The sequence below is a fragment of the Somniosus microcephalus genome, chromosome 9 (genome assembly GCF_052327205.1).
Source record: "Somniosus microcephalus isolate GS21.2 chromosome 9, FLI_Smic_1.0, whole genome shotgun sequence".
Taxonomy (NCBI): Eukaryota; Metazoa; Chordata; class Chondrichthyes; order Squaliformes; family Somniosidae; genus Somniosus; species Somniosus microcephalus.
In genome coordinates this window covers 101,653,022-101,675,589 of record NC_140995.1, presented here as the reverse complement: position 1 = coordinate 101,675,589, position 22,568 = coordinate 101,653,022, and positions in this window count along the sequence as shown.

Genomic DNA, 22,568 nt, shown 5'->3' with positions numbered 1-22,568 from the left:
CTCGCCAAGGCTTCTTTGACAGCCCCTCCAAAACCCACGACCTCTTCTACCTAGAAGGACAAGGGCAGCAAGCGCCTGGGAACACCATCACCTGCAAGTTCCCCTCCAAGTCACACACCATCCTGACTTGGAAATATATTGGCATTCCCTCATCGTCACTGGGTCAAAATCCTGGAACTCTCTCCCTAACAGTACTGTGGGAGTACCTTCATCACACGGACTGCAGCGGTTCAAGAAGGCGACTCACCACCAGCTTCTCAAAGGCAATTAGGGATGGGCAATAAATGCTGGCCTTGCCAGCGACGCCCACATCCCAGGAATGAATAATTAAAAAAAACAGGTCGAGAAGGATGAGGAGGAATAGTTTACCTTTGTCACAGTTACATAGGATGTCATTTATGACTTTGATAAGAGCCGTTTTGGTACTGTGGCAGAGGCAGAAACCTGATTGGAGGGAATCAAATATGGAGTTACGGGAAAGATGGGCCTAGATTTGGGAGGCAACAGCACACTCGAGGACTTTAGAGAGGAAAGGGAGGTTGAAGGTGGGGCGGTAGTTTGCAAGGACGGAGGGGACAAAGGTTTTTTTGAGGCGAGGGGTGATGACGGCAGATTTGAAGGTGAGGAGGACAGTACTTCAGGAGAGAGAACCGTTAAAAATATCAGCTTACATGGGAGCCAGGAAGTGAAGTTCGGTGGTCAGCAGTTTAGTGGGAATAGAGTCGAGGGAGCAGGAGGTGGTCTCAAGGACAAGATGAGCTCGGAGAGGGCATGAGGGGAAATAGGAGAGAAACTAGAGAAAGATGCGAGTTCAGGGCTAGGGCAGGGGGGAACCTTAGAGGTTGTTGTTGTTGGAAGTGAGGGTAGAGGGGAGAGGGGTTTAAGAAGACTGTAGGGAAAAGAAGCTGGGGGTTATCTTTGCATTCCAGGATGATTGTGGAACAGTGAGCAGTTTTAGCAGACGAGATCAGGATACGATAGTGTTTTATGTGCTCCAGCCAGATCTAGCATTCAGGGCATTTAAATAGGACAGATGCTCCCCCAGTGCAGGTGCACCCCTGGCAGGGCCCAGTGCCCTGAAGCGGAGGAGGAAAGTCAGCCACTGCCATAGTGCTCAAAAGCATGCCTCTTTTGACTAATGGGCAGTGAATTGGGTTTAGAATAGATAACTCCATTTGAAAAGCTATCTCCTTATATGGCTCGGTGTCAAATTTTGTTTTTTTGATAACGCTCCTTTGAAGCGCCTTGCAACGTTTTATAATGTTAAAGGCACTATATAAATATAAGCTTTTGTTGTTGCACAGGTGTGATGAGCTGAGTGTCTTCATCATCTGTGCTGTAATTTTTATGATTTTATACTATTTAAAAGTAAATCTTTCAGAAAAAGATTGAGATAGTATCTGGTTGGAACCAGAACTGGAGATTATGGAGATTGGTACATAAGGAGTACTTGTACAAATTTGTGTTCCTGACACAGAGCTTTTCACCTGTCAGAAGTGCATTTGGAGAATTCAAGCATGAACGTCAATCAGCCCCGCAAATTTTCGGTCTATTAAAACTAATGGATGAGTACAAAAACTTCCAAAATAATGAACCGTTGCAATATTCCTTCACGGTGAAGTAATGGTTAGGAAGACTGTTTGATCCCAGTACTCAATCCTCACACCTCTCATATTTTGCAATAAAATATCAAATTCCTTCATTAACATTTTCCATCTGAATTTCCAGGATGGGCGTGGATTTGGCATTGGTGAGCTGGTCTGGGGGAAATTGAGGGGATTCTCCTGGTGGCCTGGTCGTATTGTGTCCTGGTGGATGACTGGCCGAAGTCGGGCAGCTGAAGGAACACGATGGGTGATGTGGTTTGGAGATGGCAAATTTTCTGTAGTAAGTTTAATATCTTGGCTTTCAAAAAACTTGCATATACTTTCTTACTGTGACTGTGAGAATAGAAATATTTGATCTCATTGAAGATTCCGTGTAATCTAGGCTCTTAAAAAAAAAACCTCTGTTACCCCCTGAAAGTCATCTTATTTTCAAATACTATGATTAAAACATCACTATATCACTATTTTTCTTCTGTTCATTTGACAGTCCTCAAAGTGGCGTCTTCGCAGTGATGGCAGTGATGATAAAAAAAAAGTTCAACATAGCAGTGTATTTCTAGAAACACCTGCATCATGGAATGAACCAGCATGGTAGCAAAGCACAGTGAAGCACCAACATGCGGTGCTACAGAATGGCAAAATGGAAATATAAGTCTCAACACCCAACACTACTGAGTTCTTGATCTCAGCTGTGTTGATGTGGGGACATACTGGGCTGAGACCAGGGGGAGAATTTTAACCCCAAAAAACGGGTGTGTTGGTGTCGGATGGGTGGTTAAAGAGTTAAAAAAACGGAATCCCGACCCCAGCCCACCTCCAATCTGCCCACGTCCAGTTTTAACGGAGGCGGGATGGAGGGTGAGCAGCCAACCCGCTCCCAGGAGGCGGGTCGTCCATTTAAATATTATAATGAGGCTGGCGTGCCTCATGGTGATCCACCATTACAAATTTAACTCCGGTTTCTGCCTTTCCACTTACCTGCTGGATCCAGCATCTGTGACTCACCTGCCCTGCCCCCCGCAATCGGACCCCTGCCCCCCACCCCCCCGAGGTCTCCGATCCCCCCCCCTCCCCCAATGAGGCCTCTGATTCCCCCTCTGACCTCTGACCCTCCTCCAGCCCCAGATCGCCTTCCTGGCCTTCCCCATCTGGTCCCAATTCACCCCACACCCCCTCCCCCCACCCCGATCCCTCCCTCCCTCCTCTCTGCAACCTAGTGCCACAGGCCTACCACCCACAGCCAGCCAGTCTCTCCATTTGGCTGGCTGAAGGTGGGAAACAGAGCTTTGAAGTGTTAATCAGGGCCTGCCGTTAAATTCAGCAGGGCCTGCAAACAACCCGTTTTCCCGGGTTTCCCGACTGCTTTCTAGCACCACCCCCCCACCGCTCCCAACCCGCCTCCAGATTAAAATTCCAGCCCAGGTGTCTGTCCCGAGGGAGGGCAAATTAGTGAGTCCCTTCACATGAGCCTCTTGGTAATCAGCTCAGAATAGAATCTGCAGAAAATGGGAGCCAGACACCTACTTGCCTATTTACCACAGATGGTCCAAGAAGACCAAAGTAAATTGGTGAGAAAATCATGGGATTTCACACTTTTGAAAGAAAAATCTTACGGAACATACAGGGGCATGCTGTGAGTTCAAGTCTAAAATTTTAGTAACAGCACCAGCTGGCTCCTGGTTCGTTCCAGGAAGGCTCGCAATAAATGAAAAATGGTCGTTTCCTGCAGGTGGAGAAACTGAAGGCAGAGCTGGACAAACAGGATATACAAACAGAAACAAGAGGAGGAGAAAGAGAAATAGGAAAGCCATGCAAAGGGAGATAAGGGGGAAATAAAAGGGAGAAAAGAAAGAATAGGCAGAGAGAGAAACAGTAGCGGTAGTAAAGGGAGACAGAAATTTAGGGAAGAGGAGGCAGAATAAAATCAAAGGAAAACAGCAGAAAAAAGAAACAGTAAGAGAAGGTACACTTGTAACATTTTGGATGAACATTTTTGTGCTACAAGCCCATAAGAAAACACAACAAGTTGTATGGACTATTAGATGCAGGAGAATCTGAGACCTGTTATTATGTTTTCACACTTTTCTAGTTGCGCTGTAACTCACAGATACAAAAATATTCAGGCAAGCCACCCAAAATATACAGGCACTTCAAATACTTCTGTTCCTGAGGTGTGTGAATGAGTTCTCCTGCGCTCTAGATATTCTCGTTTGTGGAATTTTACTGTCGACAAAATGGCTACTGCATTTGCTTACATAACAGTCTTTGTATTTAAGAATAATTCACTGTTTGTGAAGTGCTTTGAGGTGTTTCTGAGAGACATGATAAAGTGCTATATAAATATATCTATCCTCCTTTCTTTCCTTTCTTTCTACCTTCCCTTCTCTCAGATATGTCGGTCTTGAGGTCTATGAATGAAAGGTCATATGTATTTCTCTCAATGATTGTGAATACCACTGAGTTCAGTCTTCTCTGGTTTGACAGGTCTGTGTAGAAAAGCTGATGCCTTTGAGTTCTTTTTCTACTGCCTTTCACCAGCCAACTTATAGCAAACAGCCTATGTATAGGAAAGCAATTTTTGAAGTCCTACAGGTATGAGATTCCTTCATTAATTTGTACATTAAATGCTTGTTTATTGTAAAGATATGATACCAACTTCAATGTGTTCATTTTGATTGAGTTGGTCTCAGTACAAATAATTGTCTGTCCACTTCGATTTTTACCTGGTGTTAGGAAGTTCCAGCACTGAAGTTGGAAGACCAGAGTGCTATCCTGAACAGCCCATCCAGCTGGATCTTCTAGAATCAGACTCATTATTTATTCACAGCAAACTGGACTGGGCCAGCAACATGGAGCTTATTGAATGCAGGGAGCAGAAAATGTAACACAGTTACAGGTCTTAAATAAGAGCACATTGCAGTAAAGAAGATAGAATGGGGCAAAAGGACAAATCACAGAGCATGAGTGAGCAGAAGCACGTGACAGCAGTGGAGGGGCAGGAACCTAATGATTAGAAGAGCAGCTCCTCTCCTTCCTAAGCTGTACAGCTGCAATTTGGTCTTCACAAGTCCTGTATTTAAAAGAAAGATCCTCAGCAGTATTTGGCACAGTATTTAAGAATGTGTCAAACACCCTACAAAGTTTTGTTGTGAGTCTGGAAGAGTCTACTACCTACATCTGCATAGCTATGCATGACTGCTTAATTGAACTATAATCCAGTGAAGCACAGGGTAACTCTCAGACCAGCTGCAGTCAAGCCTTCAGTGACAGAGGTCCTTCACATAGAAGTATTCCTTGTGAACACTCAGACTGCTAGTATTGCGGTCTTGGGCTCCAATCTGCACAAAACTCTCTTAAGCTTCAACACAGAAGGATCAGATGGAGAGAGCCATTGCGCACAGAGTTTCACTGCACTCACTGTTGACCAGAAGTCTGCTCTCAGACAAATCACTAAAAATGCTGAGGGAGTGTCCAGCAACAGGGATATAGCTCGAGTTGGCATGGATGAGGGTGCTGTCTCCGAGGCTAATGCCATCTCCAGCCATCTCATTTAACTGACTATGGATGTGCCGGAAAGTAGGCAGGACCAGCCAACCACTGCAGCAGTGGACTTGGCAGAACAAGTTCTTGGTCATCTCATGAATCAACATGAAGAGGCACAGGCCACCTCAAACCCAAGAGGTTACCACTGAAACCAAGGAGACAGCTACCTTAATTACTCCTGCCATTGGTAGAACACCTAGAAGAAGCAATAGGTTAGTTCTAGAACACATGTTTAATAAGGGGAGATTTTCCTGGGTCTGTGTCCAGGCACACTGGAACGCCTGGGCGCAGTGAATATAGGCATAACAGGGTGGGCTGGAACATACGCCAGTAAAGGACCACGCTCGATTTTCTCCCATTGATTTAAATGGAGCAAAGTCAGGAAGACTCTTTTACAGGCGTGTGCTCTGACCCACCTAATGTTCCAATATTTGCAGGCGATCTAGTGTACCTGGATGCAAACTCAGGAAAATCTACCCTGTGCACTGTCACCAAGGGGAAGCACTGGTGTAAAATACATGAGGGCATTCACTGATCACATTTAGACTGTAATATTTGGTTGTATTTTATTTCAACTGTGTGCAAAGAGTAATGTCTTAGCAAATCAAAGGATAGGCATTCACGATAGCTGAATTGGTGCACAAGACAGTATTAGTGAAGCTGGATTAGACCACTGCATTGTACACATGTGGGCAAGGCTGTATTGGGTGACTGAAAATTCCAGGAAACCACCATACTTACAGATGTATGGCAATGCTCAAGATCGGATCTCAGAATTTCACTCAATATTTTTCTTCGCAGAGCACGACTGGAAAGAAAACATTCTCCATAAAAAGTTGAGAGGACTACATGTTGACAATGTACTAATAGAAATTCATAACACTGCATTTATGCACAGTCCATTCTCAACCACACAAGCAGTGTGAATTCTCTTTTATATTGATAAACTCCCAGCTTCAACCAAAAGTTTTAAATTTCATTCCAATTCTAACAGACATTTTTTTCAGTGAAAAGTTATAGAAAAGTGTGTTTGTTCTTAAAAAAATGGACAGTTGAATGTTTCTCTTTGTAAACATGATAAATGACCTAAGGTTACTTAATTAATCATCCACTCTAAGAGACACACAAAAATAGTACAAGTTGACTTACCTTTCACATTAATCTTTCATAGCTTCCTTGCACTGTGATGTGGTAAACTCATGATACAGGAATTATGGGCCTGGATCTGAACCTGAATTCTATCATGTACACCACAAACTGTAACTAAGAAAACTAATCCTACGTTTGTGTCTTGCCCACGTATACACCTGTTGATGCCTTGTCAGTTATGATAATGAGAATAGGCTGAATAATTTGTACATCATTTGATAAAACCATATTGTGAAGGAAACCATTTTTACAAATAATTTGACATTGTGATTTATGCTAACTTTATACAAACAGCCTCATACTGTTGTAACCCAATGTATGTGGGTGTCTGAGACTTGCACGCTCAGAGATGTAAGCTGCACTTTCAGATACCCAAGCACCAAAAGATTACCCTGACTCTTCAATTTACTAATTTGAACTAGGTGGCAAGCAACAGAGCAGGAAAACTCTTTCCAACACAGTCTGGGAATGATGAGTTAGATACTGCCAAAGGTGTGGAAGTCCAAACCAAACAGATGATCGAATGGGCTTTGGAAGGATTTCTGCCCTTGGGGCCAAAGGGTTTGGAACCACCAGAAGGTAAGATTGAGTATAGATTGGGACAAAGTCCAACTTCATTATCAAGTATCTGCATGTAGAAATGTTTCATTCATGTAAATGACAGTGTTGTCACAGATGTGTTGGGATGAGAAATAACTACCAGCAGTCATGCATTAAATGGAAGAAGCATTAATTAGTTCTGAACTGCAATTTGTAGGCATTTAAATAGTTGAACTAGTGGAATGGCCATTGCACATATTAACTGAGTGAAATTGCTGAAAAATAAGGCATCTTAAATTAGTGCCTGTTGCACCAGTCTTCTTTGTACTGTTGGTTCCGCAGCTAATTCCTCATTGCCAGATTCAGCTTATTTGCTCTGCCACAGTGAATTATATGTTCATTATGATGAGAGATATTACTGTGTTGCAACTTTGTTGTTACAGTACTGTGTTGCAACCCCCAGCATAGGAGAGCACCCCAGTCCACCAGTTTGTGCCATTTTTCCAGTTTCTACACCAGCAATCCTGTTCCTTCTCTGATTAAGATTGTCAATTTGGTCCCATGTCCACAAAAGAGCTTGGTTGAGACTGACCAAATGAATTTCGCATAGGACCCTTACAGCCACCAGAAAGATTAGAGTTTTGGGCCTAGAAATTCAGTGGGCTGCGCCACCAGTTAGCGCCCAAAGAGGGCACTCAGTGGCTTTAGCGCCACTGGCCACGCCTCCCACGATATTTAGCGGGGCACTAATGGCGGCGTTAGCTTGTAGCGCTACGCCGCCACCGATGACGTCATTGGTGTGCGCAGCGCCCCGCTCCCGCCCCGATCACCATATTTGGTCGCGCCCGCCTCTTTAACGCCGGTCGCAAATCGCGACCGGTTCACAGGGCCTACCTGTGGCGGTAGTGGCGCAAATTAAGATGGAGGTGCGGGGCGGCCATTTTTTCTGGTGGCCGCCTGCCAGCACCTCCTCGTGCCGCCCTCCCCGGCCTCCTGATCCACCCCCCGGGCAGTGCCGGCTGTGTCCCAAAAGCCCGGCACTTCTCCTCGGTGTCGGGCTCTTCTGCTGGCACTCGCGATCGGTGATCGCGCTGGTGCAGGCCCCTCCCCCTTAAGAAGGGGAGGAAGGCCTGCAGTACAGCAGCGCGCCATGCCACAGCATGTGGCGCTGTGGCCCGTAGCGCGGTGATATTCAGTGTGAGCACCCCAAGCGGGACACGGGGAGCCTCGAGTAGCGGCCCGCTTCCGTTTGGGGCGCTGAAACTGAATATCGGGATGGCGCAAGTGGCTCCGCTCGCAGCAGTAATTCCGGCGCCCAGGCAAGTTTGGGGCGCCACTGAATTTCTAGGCCTTGTTCTTTAAGGCATCCAAATTTAGCATCAAACATTCCCAGGTGATGTGTAACATGGTTGGATCCAGAGTATAGCTTTACCCCATCGCCAACCTCAAAAGAGCATTCCCTGCTGCACCAGTGCAACATCTCGCAACCAGCTATTGTGCAGCCTCTCTGAGTGAGATAGTGAGTTTAGCAACAACTAATGCCGAATTATAGGCACTTTTTGCTATTGCCCCATGCTCATCATCAACTGGTTTCAAACTGCCCAAATTCTTTCCATGTGAGACTCCTACAGCTTTCCAAGACAGGAGACAGTCATCCCATCGGTCTGCGCTGGGTTTGAACTCAGCCCTCCAAAATTGTCTTAAAAGAAGAAGGCCTAGAAATTCAGTTGGGCGCGCCAGCCGTTAGCGCCTTAGGAGGAGTAGATCTCGAGCGCTAGGCGCTTATCGCCCGGGCGCAGCGTGATCTGCGCCTCTCCCCAACTTCAGGACACATTTAGCGCAGGCGCAAAGTCTTAGCGCGCGCCCTGCTGCGCGCGCAGATCATGACGTCATTTAATAGTGCAACGCCCTTTGTGCGCCCCAAACCGGAACTTCACTCGCGCCGGCCCATTGTGCGCCGGGCGGCCCTAACGACTGTGAAGTGGAACGGTACACAGCTGTGCCGGGCCGCGGGGAGCGCTAATTAAAGGGCACTTACCCTGCACTATAAAGGCCAGCCATTTTGCTGCATTCACTCTTGTGCCACGGTTTTTTGGACAGAGACCAAGGAGGAGAGCTTACTGGTTTGGACCAACACTAGGACAGGTATTTTTGTCTCAGGCCAGAGCTTAGCAATTATCTTTGCCTTCATTGAGAGCTCAGTGTTTGCCAGCATATAATGGGGGCTGCATTGGGTGCCAACGCTGACTTTCAGCCTTATGCCAGAAGGGCTTACAGACGCCGTGAGAGAGTGGCAGCCCTGGCCAGACGCAGAGGGGGCAACAGGCGTCGCCAACTGAGGCCTCAGCAGTCCTCCTGTCTGACCATGTCTGCCACGATGTGTGTTAGGAGGCTGCGATTCAGAAGGGAGGTGGTTGCAGACATCTGCCAGCTGCTTCACAGAGATCTGCAGCCACAGCTGATGCGCAGGACGTCTCTGTCGGTGGCGGTGAAGGTGACGGTGGCTCTCAACTTCTATGCCACCGGCTCCTTCCAATCCGCTGCTGGGGACATCGCTAACATCTCCCAGTTCGCCGTGCATTGCTGCATCCGCCAGGTGACAGAAGCCCTTTTCACAAGGAGACATCAATTCATCTCCTTCCCCATGACCCTGGACAAGCAGCAGCAGCGTGCAGTGGGATTTGCAAGAATAACGGGCTTCCCCATGGTGCAGGGCGCCATTGACTGCACACATGTGGCTTTGCAGGCACCTCTTGAGCATGCCGAGGATTACCGCAACCGGAAGGGCTACCATTCCCTCAATGTACAGCTGGTGTGTGACCACAGGCAGCGCATCCTAGCTGTCAATGCCCGCTTTCCAGGCAGCAGCCACGATGCCTTTATCCTGCGACAGACAACTGTGGCTGACATGTTCCAGGCACAGCCTCCCCCAAGAGGATGGCTTATCGGGGACAAAGGCTATCCTTTGTGTACCTGGCTCATGACCCCGCTCCGCGCGCCCACGACCCCTGCTGAAGAGGCATACAACGAGAGCCATCAAGCGACTAGGAACATCATAGAACAAACAATCGGCGTCCTCAAGCAACGGTTCCGCTGTCTCGATCGCTCCGGGGGAGCCCTCCAGTATTCGCAGGATCGAGTCTCCCAATTCGTCGTCGTTTGCTGCATGCTGCACAACCTGGCTATCCGCAGGACTCAGGCACTGCCACCTCACGTTGGACCACCACCTCAGGAGGAGGAGCATGAGGAGGAGGAGGACGAGGAGTACCAGCCCAGGAGGGAGGCACAAGGTCCAAGGGCCGCCCGTCGGCGGCTTATTGAACGTCACTTCTAGGCCCCCTGTCAGGGAATGGCATGTGCCAATGAAAGAACATGATTGCAGCCGCTCCGCAAGCCCTCAGCCGGTTAAGGCAACAAACACTTCAAAGATCAAACATGGACAATGTTAATAAATAAAATGCTTTATTGTTCAAACTCAGCTCCCTTCCCACATGAAAACCAAAAACAGATGAAACCCCCAAAAAACACTCAAACAAATTACTCGCTCCCACAACCTGGAGAGGATTAACAAAATAGTGCAACTAAAATGGCCGTCATTCTCGGCCTTCGTAAAAAACAAACATCACATCATCGGCCTTCAAAAAACAAACATCCAAATCTCGGCCTCAAAAAACAAACACAACTGGCCACACATTCGACTATTTGGCCCGCTAGGGCGATGCCTTGGCCATCTTTGTGTGGCCCCTGCCCGCCCTGCTGCTCCTCCTCAAAGTAAGGCCATTGGCTGCTGCAAGGCTGGGGGCAGGCGCCTGAGGGGCACATGTCGTGACGGCAGATGCCCTTGGGGGTCGGCCTAGTCGAGGTCTGGCCGTCGAGCGGTCGGCTGTTGAATGCTGCAGCTGTGGCTGGCCAGCATCAGTCGCTGCAGTAGCTCCTGCCAGCTCCACTGGGGGTGTGGCAGTGGCGGCTGGAGGAATGCGGGTGATGTGCCTCAATAAATCCGAGACTCGATGTTAGCGAAACAAAACAAGGCTTTTATTGACTTAGAAGGTAACACACAGGAGAGAGGTATCTTCCATCCAGAGCTCTGCCGTACTGGATGTGCTGCAGGCTGGGCCAGCTTACATAGGGGCCAGGTATGGGCGGAGCCCTACACATAGTACAATACAATGGGCCAGGTATGGGCGGAGCCCTACACATAGTACAATACAATGGTGAGGAAACGGAACAGAGGTAAGGGAAATGAAACTGAAACCAACCACAGTCACAGGCAGTGATGAATGGAATATTTCATCACAGCGGGCAAGCTGGCGGATGGCAGGCGCTCGCTGGTCGCCTGAGACACTGGCACTCGCCCGGGCCAGCACTGCAGCATGCGCACCAATCTGCCGAGGGACAGACCGCTGTGCTGCTGCAGCGCGCCGGGTGCCCTGGCGATGCCTGGCTGACACAGCGAGTGTGGCAGCAGTGAGTGCCCGTGTTGACCTGTTCACTGACCACATCAGAGCAGCCAGTGACTGGACGGCACCACTGATCACCTGGCCAGTCGCTGCCAGAGCTGCCCCGAATTCCGGCCGACTCGCTGCCTGATCTGCCCCGAATTCCGCCCGACTCACTGCGTGATCTGCCCGGAATTCCGCCCGACTGATGGCCTCTGAGGGCCCGAACTCGGTCACACTCCGAGAGAGGGACTCGATGGCCTCAGGCAACCGTGCCACTGCCGCCATGAGCTCCGTGTGCCGGCGCTCCGAGTCCGCGGACAAGTCCTCGAGGCGTTCCATCTCCTCGGCGAAGACCATCTCCGGACTGGGGGCCGGACTCTCCCTCTGGGGAGAAGGCCGCCGAGCTGGCCGACCCTTCCTGCGTTGCTGTTCGCCGCTGGGCCCAGCAATTGGACTCCCCTCCGACGCATCCCCCCTCTGGGGAGAAGGCCGCCGAGCTTCCACCCCCCCTCCCGCGTTTCTGCAGGCCGCAGGTCCCATGAGCTCCCCTCCCCTTAGAAAATGCCGCCACGCTCCCCTCCAGGGAAGACGTGTCCCCTACATTGGCCTGGGTGGCCGCGGCTGAGGGTTCCCCTGATGGGCCGCCTTCCTCTTGCTCCTCCTCCTGCTCCTCTTCTGAGGGGCTGTCACTGGCAAGTTCAGGGACCTCCTCCTCACCATCTGAAAGCAGGAAGGCACAAGAGTAGCTTTAGACTGAGGAGAGGGCGTCAGCAAGGGATGCATGAGTGGTGGCATTCAGCGCATTGGTCGGACAGTGGCAAAGGATGTAGATCTGATGCGCAAGTGGGACGAGAGAGGTCCAAACGTGGATGTCCTTACCATTGGTGGCCAGAACAGGGTCGGCATCTCCACATGCAAGAGGGCCAATCACCCGGGCACCCATGATGCGCTCCACGCGATGTTGAAGCTCGGTGAGCGGCTGGATCTGGGGTCGGCCTTCCCCGGTCGCAGTCCGGCTCTTCCGATTATTTGCCAGCTTGGTCTGCAAGAGAAAGGACGGCCTCTAAGTACAGTGTGTCGCCCTGATCTTGTGTGCACTGCCTCCCATGGTGGAATAGCCTGGCCAGTGTGTCGCCCTGATCTTGTGTGCACTGCCTCCCATGGTGGAATAGCCTGGCCAGTGTGTTAAGTGCAGATTGTGCAATTGATGTTCATGCCTGTCCCATCGCTGCTGGATGAGGGCTGGCCATTAGGGCTTTCAGGTCCCTTTGCCCATAATGTGAGGTGCACATGCAAGGATGAGGAGGTCACTGGAAAGGGTACTCACCCTGACAATCCGCGTGAGGTCATTAAACTTTTTGCGGCATTGGACACCGCTCCTGGGGACCTCGCTGTTGGCTGACAGCTTGCTGGCGACATGCCTCCAGGCTCTCCTGTAGACGCGGAACGGCGCCCTCTTGCCATTGTGCGGGTACAAAACATGGCGCCTCTTCTCCACAGCACCAACCAGCACACTCAGATCACGCTCTGAGAAGCGCTGCGCACGTTCACGGGCCTTCTCCATGGCTTCAGGCGCTATTTGGGTCCAGCAGCAGTGTTCAGGCCTAGCTGCAGGGCTCCACTATCCAGGGCGTGGCAGCAGACACAGTCGACCCGTCCCCCTTAAGAGCTGGCCGGCGCCAGGGTGTCTGCTGTCAATCACGAGATGGCCGCACCTGCGCTGCGCCCGGCCTCGGCGCTATCGATCAGCACCTCCGGCTTAGCGCCCAAACAGAGGCGTCCAACACCAGTTTTAGCGCTCGAGCGAACTCTTAGGGCGAAGCTAATGAATATCGGAGAAGTGGCCTCGATTTGGCGGCGGGCGCAAACTTTAGCGGCCGCCCCACTTTAGCGCCCCAAAAGTGGCTACAATGAATTTCTAGGCCAAAAAGTTTGAAAATATAAAAATCTATTAAGTGTGATTGAATAACATTAATGGAAAATTACACAATATCTTAACCAAATTTGAAGATTGATTTCTAGACTATTGATGGACTGTGCCGCCCAATCACTTCAGTGGAAAGGAAAATCGGGTGGGGTGTATAACAGGCAGCCAATCCACTACTGCCCTCGAAGTTGAATTTTACCCACCTGGTTATGAATATCACCAAATCTGTCAGGATTCCATAGCCGTGCAATATTGTCTTTTGTAGTCTTTCCATAGTCTTGTGCTGTATCTAGTAACAAAGATGTTCTTTGGTTTTCAGAAGAGCGAAATCCTTACAAAGAGGTTTATACAGAAAGTTGGGTGGAGCCTGAAGCTGCTGCTTACCCTCCGCCTCCCCCAGCCAAAAAAGCAAGAAGAAGCACAGAGAAGCTAAAAGTCAAAGAAATCATAGATGAACGAACTCGAGGTATGGACTTGTTGTTCAACCAATTTGTGTAACAAGCCTGAGACGGATTGCAAGCACACACAGATCAAAACCCCTTCAGGAAAAAGAAAATATGGGAAATTAATTTTGTATATTCAAATAAATTCTCAGAACATATAACCTATTTAATTAAAGTAACATGTTGCAACATTTCTTGTTCTGACACCTATTACGAAGACTTTGACATTTTCACAATGGAGGGGACAGTTGTAGGCATGCACTTTATACACTCACAGCACTGACCTCTGCTGTTTGGTCTTTATCTATATGTCGCAAGCAGTCCGACCTACCTCCACCACAAACACCATTTTGTCAGTGGCTGGATTCGGCAAAGAATCATTGACTGCACCCATACGTGCTCTCTTGCTCAATGTTTAAACTTACGTCAACAAGAAAGGATTCCACTCTGAATGTGCGGCTCATTTGTAATCCGCAGCATACAATAGCACAGCCGCACAATGCCTTTATTTTAAGGTAGTCTACTGTGCTAGCACTCAGAATATCAAGGTTAGCCTCTACAGCCATGGCTAATTATACCTGTGCGCTTTCCCATGTTTAAACTTAGACCTCGCCTTGTGCTACCTTAGTGATTGGAGAACTGGTTGTTGTGTTCCAATAGGAACCTTGGGAACTAAGGTGGCCCTCATTTCATGACAGCTAAGTCTTGTGATGGACCTGCTGCAGGCTGCCCCTCTTGTGTTGCTGCATGAGCAGCGCTGCGCTGCTTCTTTTCAGCCATGTGCAGGCTTTAGAGAAGGCTGACTGGAAAGCCCACGTGCACAGCCATCCTGTGAGAAGCCACCATTATGCATACTCATTCCTACTGTGTCACTAGTACTGCGCACTGCCGGCACATGGCTACTGATCTACTGGAAAGCAGACATAATTATACCAGTGAGATCAACAAAGCTCCATGTGATGCTTATCTGTACTCTAGCCTTAATGCTTTTGAGACCAGAATAAGGCAGCCTTCCCCAATCTAGCACCCCAGGCCTGCACAACAGCAGCATTTATGGAAGAAGCAAACTGTCCTTAGGTCCTCAATGCAAATTGGGGCAATAGGAGACAGCCCGGAAATTACAGAATCAAAATATGTGTGTGAACAATGGCTGATGAAGTGTAATGCAGACAAATGCAAACTTCTGCAGATAGGAAGAAAAAAATGGGTGGCCCACATACTTGTACACATATTCCACGATTAGTGTTTAAATAGCTACGGATGAAGTTGAAAGAGTCTTTGTAGACTCAATACTTAACATGCCCAACCAAAGCAGCAATCGGCTGAGCCAATAGAATGATGGACTACTTAGACAAAACAATAGAATATAAGTCAGAGGATCATCAAACTTTACGGCACTCTGATCAGATCGCACCTTGAGTGCAGAGAAACGAGGGAAATATTCAGGCATTGGAGGCTGTCCAGAGAGGAGCGATGAGGCTGATCCCTTTTGACAGAGGTCTTAGTTACGAGGAAAGACTGGAGAGACTTCAGCTTTTCAGCCTGGAAAGAAGGCATCTGAGAGATGACTTTATATAGACTAGTAGAGACAAAAACTAGAATCAAATTGGATGCAACAATGGGGTAGTGTAGGGTCTTGCTGAATGGATAAATTAAGATGGAATGAATGGCCTCCCTCATCTGTAAGTATCTTGTATCCTTTTCAGGGCAGGTGCACGCAGAATGCATGAAGCAATTAGATTCTGGGGTGAATTTTGAAGCCTCCCATCCGGTGGAAATGGGGTGGTAGTACTCCAAAAATCATGGGAAAAGACTTACCGCCCTGTGTCTGTTGACAGTAGTGCCAGAGCCATCAGTCTGTGGTCCTCAACTTAGGTGACCTGGGTGGCTGACTGAACGCAACAGTATGTTAATAACCTTTTACAAATCGTGGTCCTATGACTCGAATAGGTAGCTAAAAGAGAAGTAGGACCGAGGGGTGGGACCGCCCAGTAATCCTGGGTGGAGAAGGCCAGAATTGGAAAATGAGAGCCTGATTTAAAGGGGCAAGCAGCTGCAAACAAAATTGGTGAGTACTTCTGCTGAAATTCTTAGTTGGGCGGTGTGGAAGGATTTGCAACTTCAGTACCGATTGTAGCAGAGTGTTTTTTAAAAAATGTTGGCAGAATTTATTCTTTTCCTTCAGGGAGGGTGAGTGAGGAGAGGAGGCACTGGAGTGATTCCAGAGACCCAATTGTAGGCAGATGCGGAACGGAGGAGCTGCATCAACCACAGTAGGAGCAGTAGCAGGTGCTATCAGATCACCACATGGACATAAGAACATAAGAAGTAGGAGCAGCAGTAGGCCATACAGCCCCTCGGGCCTGCTCCGCCATTCAATAGGATCATGGCTGATCCGAATCTAGACTCACGTCCACTTCCCTGCCCTCTCCCCGTAACCCCTAATTCCCTTATCTGCTAGGAAACTGTCTATCCCCATTTTAAATTTATTTAATGTTGCAGCTTCCGCAGCTCTCTGGGGTAGCAAATTCCATAGATTTACTACCCTCTGAGTGAAGAAGTTTCTCCTCATCTCAGTTTTGAAAGGGCAGCCCCTTATTCTTAGATTATGCCCCCTAGTTCTAATCTCACCCATCAGTGGAAACATCCTCACTGCATCCACCCAATCAAGCCCCCTCACAATCTTATATGTTTTGATAAGATCGCCTCTCATTCTTCTGAACTCCAATGAGTAGTCCCAACCTACTCAACCTTTCCTCATGCGTCAACCCCCTCATCTCCGGAATCAACCGAGTGAACCTTCTCTGAACTGCCTCGAGAGCAAGTATATCTTTTCTTAAATATGGAAACCAAAACTGCACGCAGTATTCCAGGTGTGACCTCACCTGGGTTCATGCAGGTGACCCTACCCTTTTGCCGAAGTTATAGTGGTGACGTGGGAGAACCCCCAAAGGGAATTCCCGGCGCCGATATCTGATCAATAAACTTTTTCCAGTGACTGGGTGTTTGAATTGGTACTTATTGCATCAGCCACTTCCTTCCACTGTCCTTGAGCAGCTCTCCTTGAGGACCTACATCATACTGTTCCAAACAGTGTCTCTCTCCTCTGCCTGCCTTGGTCCAGCAACACTTCCCACAGCGGCATAGGTGAACCTGGTTGGGGTGGGGCAGGGGTCCACTCCTCCTGCAGGCTTTACAGATATTACTTTCAACAGACTTTTCTGCTCTTCTCCCAATCAGTTGTCCAGGTTGTCATTCCCTTTAAGCTGCTGCATGCCTTTAAATCCTCAGGAGTTCACATCCTCCAATGGACAAGCTCACATCAGTGGCATTCCTGATGCCTGGAGCTCATCCCAAATATTTAAGTTAGGCTTTGCCTCAGAAATTACACAGATAAAGTGTGTAATTTACTTGACATCAGGTGGGCATGAATTGCACTCTGCCCTACTTTCGGTTTGACTTCAAGCCAATGGAAAATCTAGGCTCAAATGTTTAATGCTGGTCACCAAGTATCTAATTGGCAGTGTGCAAGTGGATTTATACATAGTCTGGGAGTGTATCACTATAGCAGTGATAACTAAAGAGAACATCAGAAACATGAACAATCTTTTTTTTATAAATGTCTTGTTTTTCAGAGAGGCTAGTCTATGATGTGCGGCAAAATAGCAGAAACATTGAAGGTAAATACATTCACATTTCATTAAGAAATTACTTTATACAACAAAAATAAGTTTAGCTTTAGTTAATTACTTTTTCTTCACTGTTTGTAGATATCTGCCTTGCCTGTGGAAGTCAAAATATTTCTCTTGAGCACCCTCTCTTCATCGGAGGCATGTGCCAAAGTTGTAAGGTAAGAGAAAATCTGTGTTTTCTTATGGTTTACAGTATCACTAATGATGATTTAGAGCAGAGTCAACAGTTTTTATTGTCAATCTGACAATAGCACGAGAAAGGGCTATACCCAGGTTTGTGATTCAACCCCATCTTACCAGGGGCTTACTCAGGGCAGGTGGCTGGCTGGTCTAAAAGGTGATGAGTCAGTAGAACTACTGACGCACCACCTGATGTTTTTTGTGATGGAGTGATCAGATGCAGAGATAAGATCATTAGGAAACTGGCCTTATCTCTGCCCAAGTACACCATTCATGTTTCCTGGGCGCCTCTTGCAACAGACATGACTGTCTTAAGAAAAATGGACAGAAAAAAATTAAACAAGTTAGGGCTGGTTTTAACTTTTGGCGGTGGCAGAATACGGGTGGTAGCAGATCGGCCACCCATTATTTTTGAAGGCAATGGAAAGGAAAATTGGGCGTGGTGGCCAAGATGCTACCGCCCACTTTCCGTCACTGCTAAAAGTTAAATTCAGCCATGTTTTCTCACCAATTCACTTCAGCAGCAATCCAGAAAAAATCAGTGGACTAAATATGTTAATAAATCAAGTACAACCAGGAAGGGAAAATTGGTGGGAGAAGAGTTTTATCTTCAGAAAACTCATGCACAGTCAACCTATGAAACATCGATCCCCAAGAATCTTTGGTTGCTTCTGTTCAGTTCTAAAGGTGATTGCTGAACATTGGAATTACTAGAGACATATCTGCACATGTGTCTGTCTGTTTATTTATCTATTTGGCTACCTATTGATCCAAATGGGTATATCTAACATTGTCTCTAGTGCACATTTTGTCTGCGTATCACACTTCAATGTCATATGTATATGCAAATTTCTTGCCATTGATTGGCTCAAACTGCACATTTATAAAACATTTATATAAACAAATCGGAATTGGAGAGTTACGGAACGCATGGATCAAAGGCAAAGAACGCAACTGGTAAAAATTGCCAATGAAGAACCACTAAGGACATACAAAAACAATGATTCAAGCATAACCAGTCAGCAAACTCCACCAGTAAAAGAAAGGAGCTAGTGAAATTGCTCCAAATATTTGTTAAATCCTTTCGGCCGCCATCTTGTTTTCTCCACTAAACTGAACACATACTACTGGGAGTGACGTTTGCAACATAATAAGGGCATTAAAATAAACCAAAAATTTAGGAAAACATAGGCTGGGAATTTCCTTGGAGCTGCTCCCGCTCCACCCACATTACTAAACGGGGTTTCCACCAGATCTTTGGCCAAGTAACATCAGTGAAGTGGGAGCAGCTCTGAGGAATTTCCTAGCCATTATTAAAATTACCTACATGATGGTCTTTTCTATGTTTGCTATGAATATTTGTGTGAGAAGACTAAGCCTTGAGTTCATGCAAGTTGTCAGACCCATCACTGTCGGCTGAAGAGGCTCAAGCTAGCAGCGTACAAATCCCAGCATATAGTGATGTGTACAACTTCTAGAATTTTTTTATGATTGACAGCAAACTGGGCATTTACGCTGTGGTAGAATTTTGTAGGTCCTTCGCCCTCTGTGATAAATCCATGTAGTGAGACAAGGACTCGAAGAGGCGAGGTATTAGGATTAATACGAGTACTTTATTAAACAACTGCGAAACAACCAGGCAGGCTTGCATCCAGGCATTGCACCTTTTCTGCCCTTGACAGGAAGCAAAACCTCTGACCTTAACAGGAAGCAAACCTCTGACCTTAGCAGCAGCATTGGCTACAGCACCACCTGGTGGATAACCTTAATCATAACATCCCAGATTACTATATCCCTCCCCCCTTAAGATTTCAGTATGAATTTCTTAACAAACAACCATTCCTGAGGGTCACATAAGGAGTCTCCATTCATCATGTTCCATACTTGACGAATCTAACAGTTCAGTATCAATCTCTCTGGTGGCTTGCAAGTCCTTTGTGAACGTCTAACAATAAAGTCCCTGCTTGTTTGTGGTGAAGCCACCAGCTGCTCCTGAGCAGTGCTCAGAGTATCTGACTCTGCAACGATGGTTTCCTCTTGACGAATAGGTTCCTGTGGAATTGTCTCTGACCCTGGTGGTGGCACCACAGATGCACTTGGATAACTGGGGGCAACCCTGTCTTCAGTCATTGCATCTGGAACCTTCATTTCAATTTCCCCTTGTCTGGGAAGTATCTGATCTACATGTCTGCGTACTACCCTACCATCTCCCAACATGATCTTGTATGATACTGGACCTGTCATTGAGTCGATGAAGCCAGGAATCCACTTTGGTCCATAACTGAAATTCCTGGTAAGGACCGCATCTCCTTCTCCAAAACTTCGGCTCTTTGTTCTTTTGTCATGATTCTCTTTTTGTTTGTTTTGTCTGTTTTCCATTTTCCTTTTTAGGTCGGGGTGGACAAGGTCAAGAGTGAAGCGTAGTCTACGACCTAATAACATCTCAGCAGGAGAGAGTCCTGTGGTGGATTGAGGTGTTATTCTGTAGCTGGACAGAACCCGTGACACTTTGGCTGCTAAACTCCCTTCTGCACTTTTTTTCATCATCTCCTTAAATGTTCGTACGGCTCTCTCCGCAAGTCCATTCGAGGACAGATGATATGGAGCCGAGGTCACCTGCACTATGCCATTTTTTCTCAAGAACTCTTTTGTCTCTGTACTCACAAAACAAGTGGCATTGTCACTCACCACGATCTCCGGTAGCCCTTGATTACTGAAGCTCCGACGCAGGCAGTCTATAGTAGTAGTGGCGGAAGCAGAATTTACAGGATAAACATCCATCCATTTGGAATGTGCATCAATGATTATGAGGAACATCTTCCCCATGAATGGACCCGCATAATCTAAGTGCAATCTTCTCCATGGTTTATCCGGCCACTCCCAGGGGTGGAGAGGAGCCGCTGCTGGTGCCTTCCGGTGTTCCTGACAAGTGCTGCATGTCTTGACTAGATTTTCTATCTCCTCATCTCGCTTTGGCCACCACAAGTAACTCCTAGCCAAGGCTTTCATATGCGAGACCCCAGGATGACACTGATGTAGTTGCTCTAGGATAGACTGTCGTGCTGGCTGTGGAAGAATCACTCGTGCTCCCCACAACACGCAACCATCCTGCACACTCAGCTCTGTTTTCCTGACACTGTAGGGTGTGAAGTCAGTCCCTTCCGGATGCTGTGGCCATCCCCTCACCACATATTCTCGAACTCTAGACAGTACTGGATCTTTACCTGTCCATGTTCTTACTTGCTCTGCAGTCACAAGTGCGGTGTCACTGTCCTTTGGAGCTGCACGGATAGGTGTGCCTGGCAGTGGAAGACGGCTCAAGGCATCTGCGTTCCCATGGTACTTGCCCGCCTTGTAGACGATGACATACTCATATGCCCTCAACATCACGGCCCACCTCTGGATCCGGGGTGACACCATCTGTGGAACTGCTTTCATTTCATTGAAGAGAGACATGGTTTATGATCAGTGCATATGGTGAACTTCCTGCCATATATGTACTTGTGGAACCTCTGTAACCCAAACATTACTGCTAACCCCTCTTTGTCTAACTGGGAATAGTTTTTTTCCGCTGGTGTTAGAGCTCGGGACATAAACCCTATTGGTCTTTCAGTTCCATCTTCCATGCAGTGTGAAAGAACTGCCCCCACCCCGTAAGGTGAAGCGTCACAAGAGAGAATGATGTCTTTCTCTGCATTGTAGTGAACCAGCACATCCGACGACAGCATCAGTTTCTTGGACTGTTCAAATGAAACCCCCTGCTCCTCTCCCCACTGCCACTGTGTCTCCTTGCGCAGTAGTTTGTGAAGAGGTGCTAACACAGTTGACAAGTTTGGTAAAAACCTGTTATAATAGTTCAGCAGCCCCAGGTAAGCTTTTAACTCAGCCACATTAGTAGGAGCAGGGGCGTCCTGCAGTGCTTGTACCTTCTCCTTGAGTGGATGGAGCCCAGTGGCGTCCACTCTGTGTCCCAGGAGCACTGCCTCATTCCCCAGGAAAGTGCACTTCTCTTGAGCCGGAACCCTGCCCTCTCCAATCTCTGTTGTACCTCTCTCAGAGTGCTCAGATGCTCCTAGTCGGTTCTTCCCGTCACCAGAATGTCATCCAGATAGATGGAAACATGTGGAATCCCTTGCAGTACACCTTCGATTGTTCTCTGGAAGATAGCTGGACTAGATCTGACACCAAACGGTAAGCGGTTATATGTAAACAAGCCCTTGTGTGTATTTATGGTGACATACTTCTTTGATTCGTCATCCAGTGTAATCTGCAAGTAGGCATGACTCATATCCAACTTTGTGAATTTCTTTCCTCCAGCCAGGTTTGCAAAGAGATCCTCTGTTTTGGGAATCGGATACTGCTCTAGTTTGGACACCCGATTGACTGTCAATTTATAGTCTCCACAGAGTCTTACCGAATTGTCCAGTTTTAAAACAGGTACTATGGGAGCTGCCCATTCCAAACATTTCACTGGCTCCAGTATGTTCTCTCTCAATAGACGGTCAAGCTCACCCTCTACCTTTGGCTTCATGGCATAAGGTACAGGTCGTTGTTTAAAAAACCTTGGCGGTGCCTCCTTGTCTACATAAATCTTAGCTGGGGGGCCATTAAATGTGCCAAGTTCCTCCTTGAACACATTCTCATGTTCACTCAACACTTCTTGCAAAGTCAACTGTTTGCCCGCATCTATTTGATGTACTGCTCCCCAGCCTAATTTAAGTTCTTTTATCCAGCCCCGACCTAACAGGTTTGGTCCGGTACCCGATACTATAACTACAGGTAGCTGTTCCACTGTGTCCCTGTGTTGCACAGTTACATTAGCTGTACCTAATGTCGCTACTCGTTCACCTGTATATGTTTTAAGATGCAGGGAGCAAGGCTTTAACTCTGGAACTTTTGCACGGTTCCACAATTTTGAGTACTCTGCCTTGTTCATTATGGTCACGCCGCACCCTGTATCCACTTCAAAGTTCACCTTAGAGTCATTTACTGTCAGTTGCAATGTGATAGGAGCCACTTTTGGAATGTTCTCTAACATGCTATAC